The following is a 10,612-nucleotide window of genomic DNA, read 5'->3' on the forward strand; positions in this document are numbered from 1 at the left end:
CGCCGGCCGATACATACATATCTTTTTAAAAAATTAAGCAAGGAGCAAATCAATGTCTTGTCCATATCACTGGACTAAAACATCTGTCCCTTTAGAAATTTTCCAAAGTACAAGCAATTTCTAACTTAAAAATAATTTTTTTTGTGGGCGGCGCTGTGACACAGCAGGTTAAGCTGCCATTTGCAGTGCCAGCATCCCATAGTGATGCTGGTTTGAGTCTTGGCTGTTCTGCTTCCGATCCAGCTGTCTGCTAATGGCCTGGGAAAGCAGTAGAAGATGGCCCAAGTGTTTGGGCCCTTGCATCCTCGTGCGAGACCCAAAAGAAGCTCCTGGCTCCTGGCCTCAGCCTGGCCCAGCTCCAGCCATTATGGCCATTTGTAGAGTGAACCAGTGAATGGAAGATCTCTATCTCTCTCTCTAACTCTTTCAAACAAATAAATCTTTTTTAAAAAAAATTAATTATTTTCTATTAGCTCAATCTATGGGTCAATTTGCTTTCTTTCAAAACACTTTCCCTTTAAAACAATACCAATTTAATCCCTTCCACAAAGCATACTGTACCTGTAGTACGTAAACAGTCATTTACTAGTGTGAATCCTAGAGTATAAAAAAACAAGGCACCCACAACAGGGGGCACCAGTCAGAAATGGAGTGACTTTGCTTTGGTGTTCCTATTCCCACCTCTACAAATTGTCTCGTTTCTTTCCAGAGCTCCTCACCTGAGAAACCTACTTTAAGGTTCTTTCCCTTCATTTATTCCAGCTGTCAACATAATGGATTCCAGCCAAGTGATGCAATCAACAATTGTTTCCATCATGAGCATCCCTGAAAAAGCCCTTGGCTTCTCTGTGCCCAAAGCCCCTGGAGGATCTCACAGAAGTCATGAATGCTCGCCCCAAAAACCACACAGGCGCTCACAAGTTCTCATCCATTTCCCAGAGATTCAGGGTTATATGTTCAAAATAGACCAATGAACACCAAAAATCAAACCCCCCCCCAGCGTAAAAGCCCCTGAACTTTACATATTAATATCATAAAGCCTCAAAGCTCTTCCAGAGGAATCTGAATTTTAAGAGACTTCAACTGAAGTTAATTGTCTAAATCATAGAATTTAAGACTTCTAATACAGTGTGTTTTGTTTTTGTTTTTGTTTTTTTAAATGTTGGCAGGGGCAGGCAACTGGGCTAGACAGAAGTTAAGTACAGATTAAGACAGCCACATCCCAAATCAGAGCACCTGTGTTCAGTGTCCAGCTCCAGCTCCTGACACTAGCTTCCTGCTAATGCAGGCCTAAGACCTAATGCAGCCTTGGTAATTCAAGTAATCAGGTTCCTGGCACCATGTGGGAGATCTGCATTGAGTTCCACCTCCATGCTTCAGTCCCCCGTTGGGGCCATCTGAGGAGTGAACCAGCAGATGGGAGCATGCACGCACTGGGTCACTCAGCGTTCACACTCTCTCCATCTCTTTCTGCTGCTCAAATAAATAAATAAAAATTTAACGCAAAAAATGCAGCAGTATGGAGATTTTCACAGCCCTGTCACTGGGGGTCACCTCCCAAAGCTCCGAGGCTGCCACTGACATTGAAGGGAAGAAACAAAAATTTCTAAGGCTGGGTCCTCTATTAAAAATTGGATTTTACAGGCCCTACCCTGTATTTAGTAAAGCTCTAGAAATCTACTGTCTGAGGCCGGTGCCGTGGCTCAACAGGCTAATCCTCCACCTGTGGCGCCGGCACACTGGGTTCTAGTCCCGGTTGGGGCGCCGGATTCTGTCCCAGTTGCCCCTCTTCCAGGCCAGCTCTACTGCTACGGCCCGGGAGTGCAGTGGAGGATGGCCCAAGTGCTTGGGCCCAGCACCCTATGGGAGACCAGGAGAAGCACCTGGCTCCTGCCTTTGGATCAGCGCGGTGCGCCAGCCGCAGCATGCCGACTGCGGCGGCCATTGGAGGGTGAACCATTGGCAAAGGAAGACCTTTCTCTCTGTCTCTCTCTCTGTCCACTCTGCCTGTCAAAAATAAAAATTAAAAAAAGAAAGAAAAAAAAAATCTACTGTCTGAACGATCATGACTTGTAACTACATGCATATACATTCAGGAAAATCTCTACTGCCAAACCCAATTTCTATCCCAATGAACCCTGCAGTTTCATGACGCTAACCTCCTTTTTCTCAAACCTTCCTCGGCTTCTTCAACCCCACACCATTTAGCTTAACTGCTCAGCCATTTTTTTCTTTTTGAAAAAAAGCATCATTTAGAACTTTTGATTCACTTGTAGTATGTGAGTATGTGTCCATTTCTATGGGGTACAGTGCAGTGTTAACACACACTCACAGCGTAAACCATTCAAGTCAGGCAAGCAGCCTTCCCTCCCTTCGCTGCTCTCTCCCGGCTCTCCTGCAGTGTATAATCCACCACTGTGAACCCCAGTCACCCACTGCCCTGTGGACCGCCGTAACCTGCTGCTCCGTGTGCTGGCCTCCAGGCCCCTCTTCTTGCAGTTCACTCAAACACAGACACTCCCGAAGTCACCCTTAGTGTCTTCCTCACTCCTGGTATACTGTGTTCGGCATTATGCAAACATCCAAGTATTTACTTGACATTTCTTGATTCCTCAGATACCTACACACACCTGGAATCATACACTACTGTGTTCTTCCTCAAATTCTATTCTTCCTATATATTCCCTATCTTAATTAAAGACATCATCATTCATTAACCAAACTATGAATAACCTTTTAACTTCCCAAACAATTCTGATAATCATAAAGTAAAATCTCCAGAATTCATTTTCTGTTACTTCAAATTTCAAGAGTGGATTTCCCACTCAAACCTGACAGCTCCCACACGCCTACAGAGTAAGGCCCGCTGTGCTCATGAATACGGGACTGCACTTCACTGCCCACTACTCTCCACCTCCAGGAAGCGACTGGCCACGTCTCAAACCCGGTCACTGACGCCCTTCCTCCAGCCTCCTCGCTCTCCATCAGTAATACATCAGCTCACTCTTCAAAGTCCCACTCAATCCTCCCCAGCGCGAAGTCTTCCCCAACTTTACTTGTTCTCCTGTAACCCCACTTACCCTTTCGTTGACCCATTTTGGTTTTCAACAAGTTCTACTCACATCATACTCTGATCAGGTCAGCCCGTATCTTTCTCACCTCCTAGACAAGGCCCATGGTTTATTTATTACGCTAGCACCTAGCACATGCCCAGAATATATGATGTCTTTCATCAATGTCCAGTGAATGAATGGCAAAATTCCAAAGTGAGGACACACTCCGGGAGCTTATGTCTCAAGGAAGGGTATGCCTCACTCTCCTTTGAACACAAAACAAGAATTAGGTCCCTCAGTCCCTAGCTCCTCATTTCTGGTCCACTGCTTGGTTTTAAGCAATGCTTCGTGAGCACATTTCCTCACTTCCTCTTGTTCTCGGTAGGTTTCGCTGCCAGCCTGACCACATTAGCATTCAGCAGCAGCAGTAAAACAGACTCTCAAGCTTCTAAAAAGCAAAGACTTAACCAAAGCAAAACACGAGCTCTTTTTGAAAAAATGTTCTTAGCATCTATGCATACAAAGCTCACTCTTCATGATTCTGCAAAAGGTCTGGCAGTGTATCCAACAGGCACCCCTGACAGAGTTAAGAAAACGTCCACTGACACTGTCTCAGCCCAACTTTCCATATCTGTAACCCCAGAAATCAGCATGCTTGAATTCATGTCAATACTACGCTCATCCATGCTAAAATACAATTACCATAAATAACACAGTCTAAATCACCTAAATCGATTCTTAAAAACATCCCCCACACACCTGCCACCTACAACAGTGGACTCCACCAGCATCACCCCCTTCCCCTCTTCTCCCACTGCTCTTCCCTCAGCACCACCGCGCATCCCCCGTGGCTTCCTGAAGAAACCACCTGGCGGCCCAGCAGCTGGAGTCTTACACAGACTCCTCTGGCTGGCGAAGGCGCGCTGCTCCGTCTGGGGTTTGGAGAGGATGCCTCACCATCAGATTATCTTCGAAGTAGCTGCTATTAGTGATATAATACAGTTTTGCCTGCAGGGATCAAAAGTGTCGTAGGTCTGCCTTAAGTGCAACTAGTTTGTTTTTAAATATACTAGAACATCTCTATAAAGCTGCTTCTGCATTTCTGCATTTTTTCCAGTTCACAGAAAAGTGTGCTGTCACATAAATATTCACATTTTTAAATATTTTACACATAAAGACCTTATGAAGAAGGCTTTTTTTTGTTATTTTACTTACTAAACGGCATCGAGTGGGGCTGAAAACATATTAGCCTAATTTTGAACTGCACTTTAAAAAATATATTTCCCAAGGCATATATAATAAATTTATTTTCCAAGTTTTGTCCGTATTGCATTAAAATAACTCAAACAAAGCATTCTTGTTGCTCTAGGATTAAGTTTCCAAAGCTCAATGTGGTTGTAATCTTCTAGAGACACATGAAATTGATTTGTTTCACTGCCTTTTACTATTTCTCTTCCAGCCTGTTCACCTTAGAATATTGAGGGATAAAAGTAGTAACTGAAGACCCAATAAAGTGGATAATCCACCCTCTGGCTAATAAGGTAGGAACTATATGATACATAAGACACATGTATCCAGAGATTCAAGAAGCACTGAACTTGGTCTAAATAAAATGTTTCTAAAATAAACTTAACAAGTGGGTTTCTTTTTCATTGCTGTTTTTTGAAGCATTCATGGGAAATTGTATTTGGGTAAGCTCAGGCTGAAAACACCAACTTCAGATCTCAGGGAAAACAAGAAATAGAAAATATTCTTTAAGTGTATAAATATTTTAATTTTTTAACCAAAGACTGGTACTTATTTCTAAGCCTGATTTCCTAAATAGTATCTAAACATGTAGTGGCAAGCATCACACACAAACATCTAACTTCAACCATCCCATTTCCTGTACTGTCTACAGGCCCACAAAGGGTGCAAAAGACATCTGTGAAACCCAACAGCCTAGGAAGTTCTCCCTCACCCTCCAACTGTGCACGGCAACACTAAGTGGATGAATAAGCCTGCTTCACCATGAAGCACTGGGCTGTCCACCTGACAGAGCTTAATGGGTACTTTAACTTCCTGTTCTCCAGGAGTCAAACTCAAGAGGGTGAGCCTGAAGGTTGACAGTTCAATCCCTCCGGAAACCAAAACCCAGCGCACCCTTTCTTTCCAACACTCATGAAAAAAAACTCAGTATCAAAAATTACTGTACATCATCACCTTCCCCAACATTCTCGAAATGCCTCACTACATATACTTCTAAAAGGAATAAAAATTTAACTCCAAACCACAAAGATCTTAAATGTCCCTTAAAACAGTCACTTATTTGTGGTCATTTCAGAAACTGCTTTTTGATGACAACCCGGAGGGCTGGACGAATCTACCATGGACAGGCCATGAAAATCCAGACACTTCAGTCACGGGAACCTGGTCTTCAGCCCCCTAACAAAATGAGCGATAGATGCAGAATTACGATTTGATAAAAGCCCTACAGTTGGGGCTCCACTGGAACACACATAATTGGGAGGAAATCTTTCCTTCTTTAATCCTTTCTAACACATCACTACTTCCAACTCCTACAGTTCCATTTCTTAAATTCAAGAGCTAAATTTCCTTAAAACAAGGCAAGAAAACAATCTGTATAAAAATCCCTGGGTTGAGAATAATGAAAATGCAACAAATACTAAGCAAAAAGAATCATTCCTGCCCCCACCCCCCACCCCCACAACATACGCTGAGTTTTGAGATAGTGGTGAAATCAAAAGTCTTCAAGTAAGGATGAGCCAAATAGTCACCAGCTATTCTTCCTCTGTTTGGGTCATGGGCCCTGTCGAAAGTCAGGGTCTCACCCTCTTCAGAAGAAAAATAAAAGCCCCCGGACACAAAAAGTTCTGTGCATGACTGAGGATCCACACGCTGATAAACCTATGATATTGCATGCAATCGTTTTCTGTTCGCCTCTGCACTCACCGGGAAATCACTCTGATGTGCACACAGAACTAGCCACATTGTCCCTACCTTACAGGAAGGCTTGTCAAGAACTGTCAAACACAAATCCAGGAGCCAGCCTACTACTGAATGAGCACACACACACACTCCCAACGCCTCCAGTGCGCTCCCTCCCTCCTTGCCCTTGAGTGAGGAACAACCCAAGAACTTACTGCTCAAGGCCAAAGGAAGAGAAATCTTTTGAAAGGCAGGGCCGCAGAGACAGCGTGGAAAAGGCACCACCGTCAGCACAGATGATGCCCGGGGACAGACGCCCGCCAAGCTGACAGGTCCGCTCCCAACACCTCTTCTCCGAAGGCGCTTCCCAAGACACGGCCCCCAAACGCTTAAGAAAATGTACATTTTTGCTCCGACAACAGAAAGAACTCAGCACCACCGACACCAGCTCCCAAGTCAGCAGTTAATATATTCTAATCTAATCCTTAAGAAGGCATACAGAACAGGCAACAGCTCCTCCAGCTGGATGGAGCAGATAATCGCTCGCAACCCTAAAAATATAAAAAGATTTTTTAAAACAACTTCAAGTTCTGGTGGGCACAGGCAGATGCACCGTAGAAACTTCGGGACCGGCAGCAGCGACACAACAGGTGAGCGAGGCGGAAGACATCAGTGCACACTGGAGCTCAGAGCACGAACAGGCAAACCCCCGGAGAGGCTGGGGTACGGGGTGACATGCACAAGGCCATCCCAGAGCCCCCCCCCCCCCCCCCGTCTTCCCAGTAGCAAAGGTTCGGTTCCTTTCGAGCGGCGTGCCACTGCCCCCTAACTCCCCACCCGAGAGACCACCACCCCAGGCACCGAAGAACCGAGGCCCCTCCGTGGGCTCTTCTCAGCTGGGGGAAAAAAAAAAAAATACAATGTCGCTCCTTATTTCTGCGTACAAAAGGACTTTGCGCCCTCCTCCTCGAACTGCCGCCCGGGCCGCCTCCTAACTTGCAAGAAGGTGGGCAACGCGCCATATTCCAGCGTCCCCCCCGCCCCGGTCTACCTGGGTAACAAGCCCACGCCACCCCGGCGGCAGGGACGCTCCGGAGGTGGCCCGGAGAGCCAGCCCCTTCTCCCGCCGCAGACAGCGGCTCCCGCGCCCGCCCCGGCCGCGCCGCCGGAGGACGAGAGCCCGGGGAGGCCGAGGGGGCGAGCAGGGAGCCGCGGCCCCGGTCCCGCGCAGCCCGCCCGCCTCCCGCTCCCGAGCCCGGAGCGCCCGCCTGGGCCTCCCGCTCCCGAGCCCGCGGCAAGGCCGGGCCCCGGGTTCCACGGCGGCGAGAGGGCCGCGGCCCCGAGAGCTTCCAGCGGCGGGGGAGGCCGGAACCCCGCGGGGCTCTCAGGAGGGCAGCGCCTCCCTCCCGAGCCCGCCAGGACGCCTGGGGCCTACTGCGGCCTGCGCATCCTCGGGGTGGCGGTTTGCCTGGGCCGGGCCGGGGCCCCCCGCCCGACGCGGGCCGAATCCGGCGGGGGCCCGGGCCCGGAGCCGGGGGCGGCAGGGTGCCGGCTGCGGGGCGGGCCGGCCGGCCGGCGGGCGGGCGGCGTGTTGCGGCTGCGCCGGGGCTGAAATAGCTGGAGATTGCGCGGTAGGGCACTCACCTCAGAGCGGCTGCGCTACCGTGGGCCTGCGCCGTGGAGACTGCGACCGCGCCGGCTCCTCGCAGCCTCCTGCCACCAGCGGCAATGGCGAGCGCTGCCGCCTCTGCCGCCGCCGCCGCCGCCGCCGAGGGGGAGGGAGGGGGAAGCACGCACGCGACGCACGGCCCGGCTTCCCCGCCCGCGGCCGCCATGATGGTGAGGTCGCGCGGCAGCCGCGGCGGCGGCCGGCCGGGCAGGGGGCTCGCCGGCCGGCCCCGGGCTGCTCCGCCGCCGCGTCGCTTTCGCGGGTGGCTTCGGAGCCTCGGCTGGGGCCGGAGCCGGGAAAGCGACAGGACTGGCACAGCGTGGACGCCGCGGAGAGGAGCGGCGCGGGCCGCCCAAAATGGTTGCTGGTGTGGAAAGAGCGAACGTCTCGCCCCCCGGCCCGGGGAGTGAGGACCTCCCGAAGGTGCCTGGGCCGCGGAGAGGGGCTCTGGCCGCTCTTTCTCGGCGCTGCTGTGCCGGTGCTACCCTCACCCTCTCTGGGATGAACTTGGCGTTCCTGTTTCAGACCCTGCCCGGACGATTAAAAGCAAAGTTTTTGCACAAAAGCCGAATATTAACGTATTCGCTCGTTTCGTTGGGCGAGCGTTTCTGGGGGGCCCTGTCTGTGCCAGATACTGTTCTGGGCGCGCTGAAGATGCACCTGTTAGCAAGACGAAGTCCTTGCTCTCCTGGAGCCCCTGTGGAGCGATGGGGATCCCCAGTCAGGAGCCTGAGAAGTAGGGAGGGGTCGACAGTGGGAACAGCCCCGCGCTGGCAGAGTAGTTTGTGGCTTGTGATTTAAGACTGCTTCCTTCAGAGTCTTTCAAGCTGATGGTTGAGATCCTGGCCCCAAATGGTAACTCCAGCATCTTTATCTCCTCAGCCTGGGAACATGCGTTTTTAACACCTCCACTCCCACCCCCATCGTCTTAGTTCTGCACATCGTGGTGTAAGAACCATTGCATTGGGGACTTGCTAAATATCCCAAAGGGTGTCAGAAACAGCTTAAAATCAGACAGCTTTACTCTTCAAGAAGATTCCAGAAATCTCAGAAATCCACATACCCAAAAATGAACATCTTTTTCTCCGGCGTGTTCTAAGAGAAGTGGGTTCCACCGTCGACCACCCAGGTGCTGCAGCCAGAAATCTGGGATTGATCCATCACTCCTTCCTCTGCCTCCAGCCCCCTACATCCAGTTAGAACATGAAGCCTGCTCCTCCCTGTCGGTTCTTAGCTCGGCTCGGGCACCTGTCACCACTCATGGAGATGCTCTTAAGTCTTCTGGCCTCGCTGCCACAGGATTGCTAGCTCCTGTCGGTTCTCCACAGCTCAAGTGGTGTTTCCTTGTTTAAGACGCTAAGATCTCACTGCGCTGAGGGTAAAGCCTAAAATTCTTCGAGGTGGCATCATCCATTGCTGCCATCTCTGATCTCTCTCAGGTCATGAACAGATGCTTGGGTCACACAAGCCAGGAAGTTCTACTCCCGCTGCCCAGAGCTCTCTTCACCTGTCACCCCTCCCTCTGGTTCCCTGCTGGAAACTTCTGGAAAATTCCTACCCTCCTCCAGGTCTCACCTGTCATGACCTTTCCTCCAGGAAGTGTTTCCTCATAATGCTTTGATCCTATGGTCAGCTCATCCACTGATATTAAGATCTGCAGCATGTGTCGGGCCCTGTGCAAAGCTCCTGACACATTATCTCCTTTCTCATTTATTTCTCAAATGGAATCCATGAGGTGGGTACTGCTGTAATCCCACTGTACAGATAGAAAGACAAGAGCATGTCAAGGTGACTTGCCCAAGCCATGATGGTACAGGATGGAGCCAGATCTGAAAGTGGTCAGCCTGTTCTCAAAGTTGAACCCTTAGTTCTAGTCCCGGTCGGAGCGCCGGATTCTGTCCCAGTTGCCCCTCTTCTAGGCCAGTTCTCTGCTGTGGCCCGGGAAGGCAGTGGAGGACGGCCCAAGTGCTTGGGCCCTGCACCCCATGGGAGACCAGGATAAGCACCTGGCTCCTGCCATCGGATCAGCGTGGTGTGCCGGCCATAGTGGCCATTTAGGGGGTGAACCAACGGAAGGAAGACATTTCTCTCTGTCTCTCTCACTCACTGTCTAACTCTGCCTGTCAAAAAAAAAAAAAAAAGTTGAACCCTTAGCCATTACCTTGGTTTTTCAGATTGCAGGCCAGGACCCACGGATGAAGCACAACTTCATGGCTCAGGGCCAGCATGTCACAGAAGAAGCAGAAAACAGAGAATGTCGAACTCAGGCTCTCGTTGGGTGAAATGTCAGATCCTCTACTACGGCACACTCTCTAAATCCTGCAAACACTGTAGCTACCAACTTACACGGACTATTGCCAGTGTTAACACCAAAGTATGAATAGTATCAGTTTGGTTTGATTTCCATCGTTCTCACGTGTAATTCTGAGCTGCTTTAGGGTCACATGACAGTTACCGTCCCAAGAAACCTGGGGTTGCTGCCACAGGCCAGCTGGGCTTCCCTTTGTAGAAGAATTCCTGTTTTAGAGGGTTGCAGCTGCCTTTTGGACAGAGATGTTTTGACTAAGCTCCACCACTGTGAACACACCAGTTCCTTTATGTACAGAGGCTGTGTCAACGGGGTTCTCCCAGACCTTTGAATCGAATCCAGACCTGTTGATGAGGTTGTGAGGTAGATAAAGTTCTGGTCATCTCCACCCAGGTTCCTGCCCCCTCTTAATCCCTGGATGATTGCATTTGACATTCCTGTCCTTTGCTAGCCTTGTCTGCCACAATCCTAAAGACGTTCTAATGACAGGACAGCTAGATGGGCCCTAATGGCCTCCCTGAGAGTTGGTGCTAAATTGAGTTGTCAGTAGATAACTTTTCGGCAATTTTGAGCAAGGCACGAAGATTCCAGAGGTATTTAAGGCAAAAACAGAGAGGTTAGGGTGGAGCCTAATCCAATATGTCTGATGCCCAA

General features: G+C 49.9%; 1 protein-coding gene across 2 annotated transcripts in view; it reads right to left on the reverse strand.

Annotated features, from left to right (window-relative positions):
- NRF1 (nuclear respiratory factor 1) overlaps positions 1-7,715 on the reverse strand; it is a 150,696-nt gene extending 142,981 nt beyond the window's left edge. The window contains exon 1 of one of the 2 annotated variants that reach the window (XM_062200615.1): positions 7,626-7,715. The gene's annotated coding sequence lies outside the window, so the exon portion shown is untranslated. The remainder of the gene's footprint in view (positions 1-7,625) is intronic. The other variant, XM_062200696.1, reaches the window with a different exon arrangement.
- Between the last annotated feature and the right edge of the window lie 2,897 nt (positions 7,716-10,612).

The sequence above is a fragment of the Lepus europaeus genome, chromosome 1, assembly GCF_033115175.1.
Source record: "Lepus europaeus isolate LE1 chromosome 1, mLepTim1.pri, whole genome shotgun sequence".
Lineage (NCBI taxonomy): Eukaryota > Metazoa > Chordata > Mammalia > Lagomorpha > Leporidae > Lepus > Lepus europaeus.